Source organism: Oncorhynchus masou, chromosome 1 (genome assembly GCF_036934945.1).
Source record: "Oncorhynchus masou masou isolate Uvic2021 chromosome 1, UVic_Omas_1.1, whole genome shotgun sequence".
In the NCBI taxonomy this organism is placed as follows: Eukaryota; Metazoa; Chordata; class Actinopteri; order Salmoniformes; family Salmonidae; genus Oncorhynchus; species Oncorhynchus masou.
Genome location: NC_088212.1, coordinates 80,382,566 through 80,395,525, shown reverse-complemented (window position 1 = coordinate 80,395,525; position 12,960 = coordinate 80,382,566).

Below are 12,960 nucleotides of genomic sequence, written 5' to 3'. Positions count from 1 at the left end.
ACTAGGGTGGGGTGGTCCAAAATTGGGGAGGTTTGTAAAACTACTTTGGGGGAGGGATATGATTTTTTAATTGCCACAGGGAAGGTTAGTTTATTTTTATTTATATACACTTCCGGTCAAAAGATTTAGAACACTTACTCAAGGGTGTTTCTTTTTACTATTTTCTACATTGTAGAGTAATAGTGAATACAACTATGAAATAACATGGAATCATGTAATACCCCCCAAAAGTTAAACAAATCAAAATATATTTTGAGATTCTTCAAAGTAGCCACCCTTTGCCTTGATGACAGATTTGCACACTCCTGGCATTCTCTCAACCAACTTCACCTGGAATGCTTTTCCAACAGTTGAAGGAGTTCCCACATATGCTGAGAGCTTGTTGGCTGCTTTTCCTTCACACTGCGGTCCAACTCATCCCAAACCATCTCAATTGGGTTGAGGTCGGATGATTGTGAAGGCCAGGTCATCTGATGCAGCACTTCATTACTCTCCTTGGTAAAAATAGCCCTTACACAGTCTGGAGTTGCATTGGGTCATTGTCCTGTTGAAAAACAAATGATAGTCCCGCTCAGTACAAACCAGATGGGATGGCGTATCGCTGCAGAATGCTGTGGTAGCCATGCTGATTAAGTGTGCCTTGAATTCTAAATAAATCCCAGACAGTCATCAGCAAAGCACCATCGCACCTCCTCCATGCTTTATGATGGGAATCACACATGCAGAGGTCATGTGTTCACCCACACCTCGTCTCATAAAGACACGGCGGTTGGAACCAAAAATCTCCCATTTGGACTGCAGAACAAAGGACAGATTTCCACCGGTCTAATATCCATTGCTTGTGTTTCGTGGCCCAAGCAAGTCTCTTCTTATTATTGGTGACCTTCAGTAGTGGTTTCTTTGCAGCAATTCGACTATGAAAAACAGATTCACAGTCTCCTCTGAACAGTTGATGTTGAGATGTGTCTGTTACTTGAACTCTGTGAAACATTTATTTGGGCTGCAATCTGAGGCTGGTAACTAATGAATTTATCCTCTGCAGCAGAGGTAACTCTGGGTCTTCCTTTCCTGTGGTGGTCCTTATGAGAGCCAGTTTCATCATAGAGCTTGATGTTTTTTGCGACTCCACTTGAAGAAACGTTCAAAGTTCTTGAAATGTCCGTATTGACTGACCTTCATGTAGTAAAGTAATGATGGACTGTTGTTTCTCTTTTCTTATTTGAGCTGTTCTTGCCATAATATGGACTTGGTATTTTACCAAATAGGGATAGGGTTCTGTATACTATGTTCTACCTTGTCACAACACAACTGATTGGCTCAAATTCCACAAATTAACTTTTAAAGAAGGCACACCTGTTAATTGAAATGCATTCCAGGTGACTACCTCATGAAGCTGGTTGATAGAATGCCAAGCGTGTACAAAGCTGTCATCAAGGCAAATCAAAATATATTTTATATTTGAGATTCTTCAAATAACCGGTTCCCAATCAGAGACAACGAGAATCACCTGACCCTGTGAATATATCAGGTGATTCTCGTTGTCTCTGATTGGGAACCGGTTATTTGAAGAATCTCAAATATAAAATATATTTTGATTTGTTTAACACTTTTTTTGGTTACTACATGATTCCATTATTAAACTATTATTTCATAGTTTTGATTTCTTCACTATTATTCTACAATGTAGATAATAGGAAAATACAGAAAAACCCTTTGAATGAGTACGTGTTCTAAAACTTTTGACCGGTAGTGTGAATATATATATATTTTTATTTTATTTTACCAGGCAAGTCAGTTAAGAACAAATTCTTATTTTCAATGACGGCTTGGGAACAGTGGGTTAACTGCCTGTTCAGGGGCAGAACGACAGATTTGTACCTTGTCAGCTAGGGGATTTGAACTCACAACCTTCAGGTTACTAGTCCAACGCTCTAACCACTAGGCTACCCTGCTGCCCCATATACTGTATATATATACTTATTTATATATATTTATATATTCACAGGGTCAGGTGATTCTCGTTGTCTCTGATTGGGAACCGTATTTAGGAAGCCTGGGTTTCACTTTGTATTTCGTGGGTGATTGTTCCTGTCTCTGTGTTTAGTGTTCACCAGACAGGCTGTATAGGTTTTTCACGTTCCGTTTGTTGTTTTTGTTTTTTCATGTATCGTCGTTTGTTCTATTAATAAACATGAGTAACCAACACGCTGCATTTCGGTCCGACTCTCTTTCGACAAACGAAGAACGTCGTTACAGCTACAAGCTTGGCACACCTGTATTTGGGGAGTTTCTCCCATTCTTCTCTGCAGATCTTCTCAAGCTCTGTCAGGTATGATGGGGAGCGTTGCTGCACAGCTATTTACAGGTCTCTCCAGAGATGTTCAATCAGGTTTAAGTTTGGGCCCTGGCTGGGCCACTTAAGGACATTCTGGGCCACTTCGCCCCAGTTTGAGGACCTGAGTTCTCTGGAGCAGGTTTTCAACAAGAATCTCTCTGTACTTTGTTCTGTTTATCTTTGCCTCAATCCTGACTAGTCTCCCAGTCCCTGCCACTGAAAAACATCCCCACAGCATGATGCTGCCACCACCCTGCTTCACCGTAGGGATGGTGCCAGGTTTCCTCCAGTCGTGACGCTTAGCATTCAGGCCTAATAGTTAAATCTTGGTTTCATCAGACCAGAGAATCTTGTTTCTCATGGTCTGAGTCTTTAGCTGCCTTTTGGCAAACTCCAAATGGGCTGTCATGTGCCTTTTACTGAGGAGTGGATTCCGTCTGGTCACTACCATAAAGGCCTGATTGGTGGAGTGCTGCAGAGCTGGTTGTCCTTCTGGAAGTTTCTCCATTCTCCACAGAGGAACTCTGGAGCTGTGTCAGAGTGACCATTGAGTTCTTGGTCCCCTCCCTGACCAATGCCCCTCTCCTCCGATTGCTCAGTTTGGTCGCATGGCCAGCTCTAGGAAGATTCTTGGTGGTTCCAAATTTCTTAAATTTAAGCCCAATGGAGGCCACTGTGTTCTTGGGAACATTAAATGCTGCAGAGAAATTTTGGTACCCTTCCCCAGATCTGTGCCTTGACACAATCCTGTCTCTGAGCTCTACGAACAATTGCTTCGACCTTATTGTTTAGTTTTTGCTCTGACATGCACTGTCAACTGTGGGACCTTATATAGACAGGTGTGTGTGTGCTTTTCCAAATCATGTCCAATCAATTGATTTTACCACAGGTAGAGCAATCAAGTTGTAGAAACATCACAAGGATGATCAATGGAAACAGGATGCACCTGAGCTCAATTTCCAGTTTCATAGCAAAGGGTCTGAATACTTATGTGAAAATGGTATTTCTGTTTTTTATTTTTAATACATTTGCAACATTTTCTAGAAACCTGTTTTTGCTTTGTCATTATGTGCAGATAAGGGGTGGGTTTAATAAATTTGAAAATAAGGCTGTAACATAACAAAATGTGGAAAAAGTGAAGGGGTCTAAATACTTTGGTCGATGACCCTTCGCCCCAGTCTGAGGTCCTGAACACTTTGGAGCAGGTTTTCATCAATTATCTCTTTGTACTTTGCACTGTATATAGATAGATAATTTACTTTTATACAATTTCATTAATTGTAGCAGTCGACAAGACTGAATTATGCAGAATGCACAGTTGTGTTGCACTGAGACTCAGCAATATGACGTTGCGTTGTACAGCAGGATGAACCATAGATATTTCAGATGAGTGTTATTCAAGACGATTCCCTCACAGAGTATCTGCATGTGATCCGGTAAACTTCACTGCTGCGGTGTGATAGCCACAAGACAACAACGGCAGAGAAGTTTAGCATTGCGCTTTGCACTCTAGGCTAACGACACCGCTCAAGTCGCGTGTGCAGGCGTTGCAAAATAAATGTAGAAATCTATATATTATTCAATTATTGCACCCACACTGCTCACACGCGCCAACGATGGCGCTGCAAGTCCTGCCTCTCCCATCTCCTCATTGGTTTATACCCACGTGGGTGACTGAAGGACAAACGAAGTCAGTGGCGGTAATGCACCTAATTTATGAAAGTAGCCAATCGCAATATAAAGCCAAGAGAAGAAAACGCGTTTCATGTGTGGATTAATTGTCGGAGTTGTCACGTTCTGACCTTAGTTCTTTTGTTATGTCTTTGTTTTACTATGGTCAGAGCGTGAGTTGGGTGGGTTGTCTATGTTCTTTTTTCTATGATTTGGGATTTCTGTGTTTGGCCTGGTATGGTTCTCAATTAGAGGCAGCTGTCAATCGTTGTCCCTGATTGAGAACCATACTCAGGTAGCCTGGTTTCATTTTTGGGTTGTGGGTGCTTATTTCCTGTTTAGTGTTTTTGTCTTTCACCTTACGGGACTGTTTGTTTGTAATTTATTGTTTTGTTCAGTGTTCTAGTACATCATTAAAAGCTTATTAAACACTTACCACGCTGTGCACTTACCACGCTTTCTCCCAACGACGAACGTTACAGGAGTAGAGGACCTTGTGCATTTTAGGTCAAATAACAACTTAATGTTTATATCCCAGGACAAATTAGCTAGCAACATGACAAAAATGACAAATTAAGCTAGCTAGCTAAATTGCCATAAATAAAAATAAACATTTATGGCATTTTAGCTAGCTAGCTAGCTTGCACTTGCTAGCTAATTTGTCATTTGTCCTGGGATATAAACATTGAGTTTTACCTGAAAAGCACAAGATCCTTTACTCTGCCAATTAATCCCCACATAAAACCGAATGATTTCTAGTCATCTCTCCTCCTTCCAGGTTTTTTCTTCTCTTGGCTTTATATTGCGATTTCATAAAGTAGGTGCATTACCGCCACTGACTTCATTCATCTTTCAGTCACCCACATGGGTATAATCATTATTTATCTAGGCTAGTCAGTTAAGAACAAATTCGTATTTTCAATGACTATGAACAGTGGGTTAACCGAATGTTCAGGGGCAGAACAACAGATTTCTACCTTGTCAGGTCAGGGATATGAACTTGCAACCTTTCGGTTACTAGTCCAATGCTCTAACCACTAGGCTACTCTGCTGCCCACGAAGAAATGGCACGTGGGTATCTGCTTCTACAAACCAATGAGAAGAGGCAGGACTTGCAGTGCAATCTGTGTCAGAAATAGAACTGACTTCTATTTTAGCTCTTGGCAACACAGACACTCGTTGGGTATGTTTCCAGGTACCGTAGTACTCTGAAGAGCATGGCGCTGAGTGAGATTGGAGGAGTAGCTAAGGTGGTGAAGAGTCATATCTTCTCTGTTGCCTTCCACCCGTGTAGCAGTCGTCTGCTGATGGCTGCTGGGGACAAGTTGGGTGGAGTGGGGCTGTGGAACTTTGAGCGTACTCTCTCAGCATCTCACGCAGCCACACAGCTTTGTTTTTGTGAATTTCCAGGACTTATTGGAGAGTAAAAATGTGTTCTTATTCAAAATCATAACTTTAACCTTAACCCGAAACCTTGTCAGGACATTCTGGTGACTTATCAGAACATTGTGGCCCTGATCCAGGCTGTATCACATTTGCCTATGATTGAGAGTCCCATAGGATGGTGCATATTTGTCCCAGTGTCGTCCGGGTTTCGCCCGGGTAGGCCGTCATTGGTTGTTTTTTTATGTTGTATGTTTTATCTCCAAGACACTTTTGCTATTGTTTTGTAAGTCAATAAAGTTATAGCTGAAGTTGCACTTTTCATGTAGTTTATTATTTTTCAGTACGGAGGCTGAGGCAGACATGTTATTATAATGTTGTCTAATGAGAGCCATACAAAACCCCCAAGTGAAGATCTAGTGCCACTGTTTCACCTCTAGATGGCAGTGTTGTAATACATTCACAACAACTACACTGAAGTCATACTAGCACTGGTTAAGGAAAGGGGGATGATACCTAGTCAGTTGTACAACTGAATGCCTTCAATTGAAATGTTTCTTCAGCATTTAACCCAACCCCTCTGAATCAGAGAGGTGCAGGGCGCTGCCTTAATCGACATCCAAGTCTTCGGCACCCATGGAAAAGTGGGTTAACTGCCTTGCTCAGGGGCAGAACAACAGATTTTTACCTTGTCATTTCGGGGATTCGATCCAACAACCTTTAGGTTACTGGCCCAATGCTCTAACCCTTAAGGCGTCCGCAAACATAGATTTGGTTTGCTCCTAGCAGAACTTGGCTGGCCGAAGCGAACGTCTGTGCTCGCACATTCCCTAAAGAAAAAAAGCGGAAATATTACTGTTTGTCCCTCTTGAGCCACCGTAGCAACAACATAGCCAGGAAAATAGACGGATAGAGGAGACATCTATATATCTGTGCCGTCATAGTGTCTGTGCCAGCATGGCCTGCACCATTGAGGCTCCAACCATAAAAATCCCCACCTAGTTGACTACTTTGACTATTTTTTAAATGCTGGAAGAGCTCAATGGCCCTTCACTGGTATACTATTATTTACAAAGCCACTTTGGGTTTACTAACATTTTATTTGGTCATTTTTATTCTCTAGAAATGTGGTGGGTACTCTCTTCATTCGCAGGACTTTATCCTGCTAACTGTTCCAAATGTCTAAACTGAATTTGGTAAAAGGGCTTTAATGTACTCTGCTCCATCAGCTTGGAACACCTTACAAAATACTTTTAAATTGGAAGAACCTGTCCTGATTGGTGTTTTTAAATCACTGATGATGGATTTTGAGGCTGATTCCCTGATCTGTCAATGTTTTTAATTTGCTGTTTTATGATTTTGTTATTCTCCTGTGAATTCTATGGTTTTTACTAGATTATTTGTAGTTTTTCACATCTGTCTTTAATTGGGAAAATACTTGGTGCTGCCTATCATGGCCAGGATGCCCTTGAAAAAGAGATTTCAAATCTCAATGAGCCCTTGCTGGTTAAGTAAAGGTTAAATAAATAAAATGGCTCTGCCCAGGCTAAAACTGCCTTTTGACCACTAGAGGTCTCTCCGCTGCCAGAAACAGTTCTTTAAAATAGTCCAAATGAATCTAAGATAAATCATGAAATCTGTCATAAATGTACGTTTTTGCCGAGGTCTTATTCGCGCAAATTTACATCTAACTAAGCTTTTTGGTGCTGTATTTCTCAAGTGAAAATATATGCATGAAAACGAGTCGTCTCTCGTTCAACGAAAACAAACACTTAATTGAAGAATCCCGTCCATATTTCCCACTCCTACTAGGAGTTGTACTGTTGACAAATCATTGACGAAGGGCGTAGACTTTGGCTACCGAACTTGGATTTGCATGGGAAAAATAATTCTCAAACAGCTGAAAAAAATACCTGCCCGAACAACAAAAGCAAAGTCACAAAATTGTCACAATATACAGAACCAGCCAAAAGTTGGACATACCTACTAATTCCAGGTTTTTACAATGTAGAATAATAGTAAAGACATCAGACTATGAAATAACACATGGAATCATGTAGTAACCAAAAAAGTGTTTAACAAATCTAAATATATTTTATATTTGAGATTCTTTATAGTAGCCACCTTGATAACAGCCGCTTGATGACAGTTTTGCATACGCTTGGCATTCTCTCAACCATCTTCATGAGGTAGTCACCTGGAATGCATTTCAATTAACATGTGTGCCTTCTTAAAAGTTACATTGTAGAACATCTTTCCTTAATGCGTTTGAGCCAATCAGTTGTGTTGTGACAAGGTAGGGGTGGTATACAGAAGACAGCCCTATTTGGTAAAAGACCAAGTCCATATTCTGGCAAGAACAGCTCAAATAAGCAAAGAAAAACAACAGTAAATAATTTCTTTAAGACATGAAGGTCAGTCAATCCGTAAAATGTCAAGAACTTTGAACGTGTCTTCAAGTGCAGTTTCCAACACCATCAAGCACTATGATGAAACTGGCTCTCATGAGGACTGCCACAGGAAAGGAAGACCCAGAGTTACCTCTGCTGCAGAGTATAAGTTCATTAGAGTTAACTGCACCTCAGATTGCAGCCCAAATAAATGCTTCACAGAGTTCAAGTAACAGACACATCTCAACATCAACTGTTCAGAGGAGACTGCATGAATCAGGCCTCCATGGTTGAATTGCCTCAAAGAAACCACTATTAAAGGACATCAATAAGAAGAAAAAGAAAACATGAGCAATGGACAATAGACCGGTGGAAATCTGTGCTTTGGTCTGATGAGTCCAAATGTTAGATTTTTGGATCCAACCGTGAGACGCAGAGTAGGCGAACAGATGATCTCCGCATGTGTGGTTCCCATAGTGAAGCATGGAGGAGGTGCGATGGTGTGGGGGTGCTTTGCTTGTGACACTGTCTGCGATTTATTTAGAACTCAAGGCACACTTAACCAGCATGGCTACCACAGCATTGTGCAGCGATACGCCATCCCATCTGGTTTGTGCTTAGTGGGACTATCATTTGTTTTTCAACAGGACAATGACCCAAAACACACCTCCAGGCTGTGTAAGGGCTATTTTACCAATGAGAGTGATGGAGTGCTGCATCGGATGACCTGGCCTCCACAATCACCCGATCTCAACCCAAATGAGATGGTTTGGGATGAGTTGGGCCGTAGAGTGAAGGAAAAGTAGCCAACAAGTTCTCAGTATATGTGGGAACTCCTTCAAGACTGTTGGAAAAACATCATGAAGCTGGTTGAGAGAATGCCAAGAGTGTGCAAAGCTGTCACCAAGGCAAAGGGTGGCTACTCTGAAGAATCTAACATGTATTTTTTATGTTTTATTATTCCATATGTGTTATTTCATAGTTTTGATGTCGTCACTATTATTCTACAATGTAGAAAATAGTAAAAATAAAGAAAAACCCTTGAATGAGTAGGTGTGTCCAAACTTATGAATGGTTCTGTATGTGCAAACTGTTTAGACTGGGAAGCATATGGTAAGGTTTACAAGGAACCATCAGAAATAACAAATATTGTATAGTATTTTATACTGTTAGAAAATAAGTGTTACAATGGTTGAGATGGTATGAGTAAGACTCACGAGGTGAAGGATACGGCACACACATTTAAGAATCAATTATATTTATTGATAAATTAATCATTGAATACACCAGTCTTCATTCTGTGATAAAAAATATTCAGTCTTAATTGGGAGTAACAACAGAAATACAGAAGACATGCTTACAGAGACCGATCCATATGCATGGCCATGAGACAGTAAGGGAGCTAACAGAAGGACATTGCAGAGGCTGTCTGGGTGTTCCTAACACTGGAGTCATTGGGGACGTTCCAGGTCGTCTTCATTGCAGTCACATGCTCAGATTGTCAGATCTTCCCACCTGGGTCGCTAGTATTCATTAGTGCACACACCGTAGGAAAATGTCTTGCAAAGTTAAGGTAGTCCCTCCCTGTTTGTTTCTTCAGTTTGGTTTCTAGTGAATACGACCCCTGGAGACATGTTTGCACATCTCCGGAACCACACTGATATGATATTGCTATTGATTTATAGCGATCTTTTGAGACGTGCAGCATGACTGCAACAACCTGGAACGCACCCATTGCAATCAACACTGAGCTGCATGTTACTGCTACACCGTCTTCTCATCATCATCTCATCCCATGCATTAAGAAGCTAGGTTCACCAGTATAACGGTAGGTAGTCTAATCATGAAAAACATGTCACTTGAATATCCAGTGATCCTATATGGAAAGACAGGAGAACACATCAAAACAAACCGAAAAACATCACTTACTTTTTCTGTCTGTAGCTGCCCACATTGATTTCAACATTGAATTATTTTCAAATGTTTTCATTATTGCTCAAATAAGGTTGTATTGTTTGTCATACACATTGAACTGAAATTCAAAGTTGCGATCTGAGGTATAAAAATCTAAATATTCTGCCTTGACTGGCCTTCCACAACTTCAAACAAAATCAATCACTTTAATCTAATACACCAATCAGGGACCAACCACTTATCGTTATCTTAATATTGCTGCATAGCAGACCACATTAATTCATAAATCTATATTATTTATTAAACCCACCATACACTAGTCTACTGAGGGATTATAACATTAAAACAATATTATTTCTGATAGGATTGTACTGATGCAAAACCAAATGATGACGTAGAAATATATTTTTATCTTGAGTCTACATAGGATTGCAAAATTTCAGATCACTTTACCAGAATCCCAGAATTCCTGGTACGAGGATTCCAGATTTTCTGCTTATTCCCTCCCGCTTCCAGTAATATTCCAACTGGGATTCCTGGAAAACATGGTAATTTGGGGACATTTTCCAGAATTTTTCAACCCTAAGTCGATGCAATTCCCTCTCTCAACTTGTTTATTCTAAGCCAACAGACAGAGTGCCGGCTAAGGACAATACAATAGAAACCTGCAGTGATTATCATTGTCCTGTTCTGCAGCTCTTCACTAATCAACCCTCTCCCAAACCCTCCTCAGGAACTCTAGATCTCATGTGAAGTACCACTGAGGCTGCAGAGAGGTATCTTTGGTAGACACGTAAAGACAGTGTGAAAATGAGAGGGTATAATGCTCCCTTAGGTGGATTTGGAGGTAAACCTGACAAAAACGTTCCCTGGCCCAGATTAAACCGATTCCTAGACTACAAAGCACTTTGAATGGAGATGCACCATTAAGGATGCCATAGCTCAGGTGTAGGCTTAATATGGGTCCGGGAAACCGTCCCTGAATCTCTACCTACTTTTCTTTGAATTCTAGTCCTCATCTGAATCACTGCGCTAAAAAAGTATCATTGTCAATGGTAAAAAATAACATTAGTTCAGTTAAAATAGGTTATACAAGGAAAACTCTAAATATAAGGAGACTCTACTTTGTACAAAATAATTCATCAGGACTTCAATATATTCAACATTTTAAAATAACCCAATGCATTAGCACAACTACAAGTTGAAATGTATTTTTTACCTAGGCATGTTCACAGCAGGCATTTTCATTTTCTTATACCTTTGGAAAACAACCATAATTATTCATTTCAATGTGCACATTTAATAAACTAAAATGTACCATATCCAACCGTAAAATACTCATAGTTTTTATCGTTATAGTATTGCACATCTAGTCAGTGTTTTCAAGAGGTTGACCACTGTGTTCTACCCCCTATTGTACTTTCAAGGTCACATAATAATAACAAAGAACACCATTGCATCTAGTTTGATTGAAAGTTGTTTTTTTTAACTCGTGATTTTTAGATTTTAGTTTTTATACATTGATTAAAATAATTGGTAACAGTTTTCTATCTGATGCCATGTGAAATCAGAAAACACAACAATTCCATTCATTTGGTTTATAGTTTTGATGTACTGTATGACTGTCTCTTGATTGTTCCGTGCCAATTTGTAATGATGTTTAACTAACAAACAAACTATAAACCAAGTTTAGGACACCCACAGTCATTACACATATATTTTTCAACATTCTTACAAGACAGTATAGTACACTGAGTGTACAAAACATTAAGAACACCTACTCTTTCCATGACATAGACTCACCAGGTGAAAGCCTCCCTTATTGATGTCACGAGTTAAATCTACTTCAATCAGTGTAGATGAAGGGGAGGAGTCAGGTTATAGAATGATTTTTAAGCCTCGAGACAATTGACACATGGATTGTGTATGTGTGCCATTCAGAGGATGAATGGGCAAGACAAAAGATTTAAGTGCCTTTGAATGGGGTATGGTAGTAGGTGCCAGGCACACCAGTTTGTGTCATGAACTGCAACGCTGCTGGGTTTTTCATACTCAACAGTTCCCCGTGTGTATCAAGAAGGGTCCAACACCCAAAGGACATCCAGCTAACTTGACTGTGGGAAGCATTGGAGTCAACATGGGCCAGCATCCTTGTGGAACGCTTTCAACACCTTGTTGAGTTCATTTCCCGGTGAATTGAGACTGTTCCTAATGTTTGGTATACTCAGTGTATATGTACAGTACCAGTCAGAAATTTGGGCATACGTACTCATTGAAGGGTTTTTCTTCATTTTTACTATTGTCTACATTGTAGAATAATAGTGAAGACATCAAAACTACGAAATAACACATGTAGTAACAAAAAAGTGTTTTACAAATCAAAATATATTTTAGATTAGATTCTTCAAAGTAGCCACCCTTTGCATTGATGACAGCTTTGCACACTCTTGGCATTCTCTCAAAAAGCTTCACCTGGAATGTTATTCCAACAGGAGTTCCCACATATGCTGAGCAATTGTTGTCTGCTTTTTATACATTCTGCAAAGGGTGGCTACTTTGAAGAATGTAAAGTATTTTTTTATTTGTTTAACACTTTTTTGGTTACTACATGATTCCATATGTGTTATTTCATGTTATTTCGTGTTATTTCTTTTATCTACAATGTAGATAAAAGTAAAAATAAAGAAAAACACTGGAATGAGTAGGTGTGTCCAAACTTTTGAATGGTACTGTACATTCAAAAACGTACCTTTTTACATATTCTATTGAGTATCATATGTCTTTGTTTCTTTGTCAGACTCCAGACTTCAGTACTCCTGCCAGTAGAAATGTTTCTCCTCCAATAGCAGCCCAAATGAAAGTTTCAGCAGCATTAGAATGATTATCATGGATGTTTTAGATGTTGACCCCAAATGAGTAAAAGGCATGGTTTTTCATCTCTCTCTCTCATCCTTTCTCAGCTCAAACAGTACACAACTAAACACTTCACACCTCTGTTTTTATATCAATGTCCATCTAATATATTTGTATCCATCTTATTATTATACAGTTTTTTCTCTCTTACAGTTGATGTTCATATGAAGTAATAGAAAATAAAGGCAACTGTTGTTGTTCTGTTGGTTGAATAATATGTGTTTCCTCCCAGGCCTATAACAGACCTCAGATGTCTCATTTTATGTCATTTTATAACTCTGTTGCCTTGTCTCTTGGTAAAAAATAAAGTACCTTGAAATGACCTGAATTTCCAAAGTAAAACATGAGCTCAGA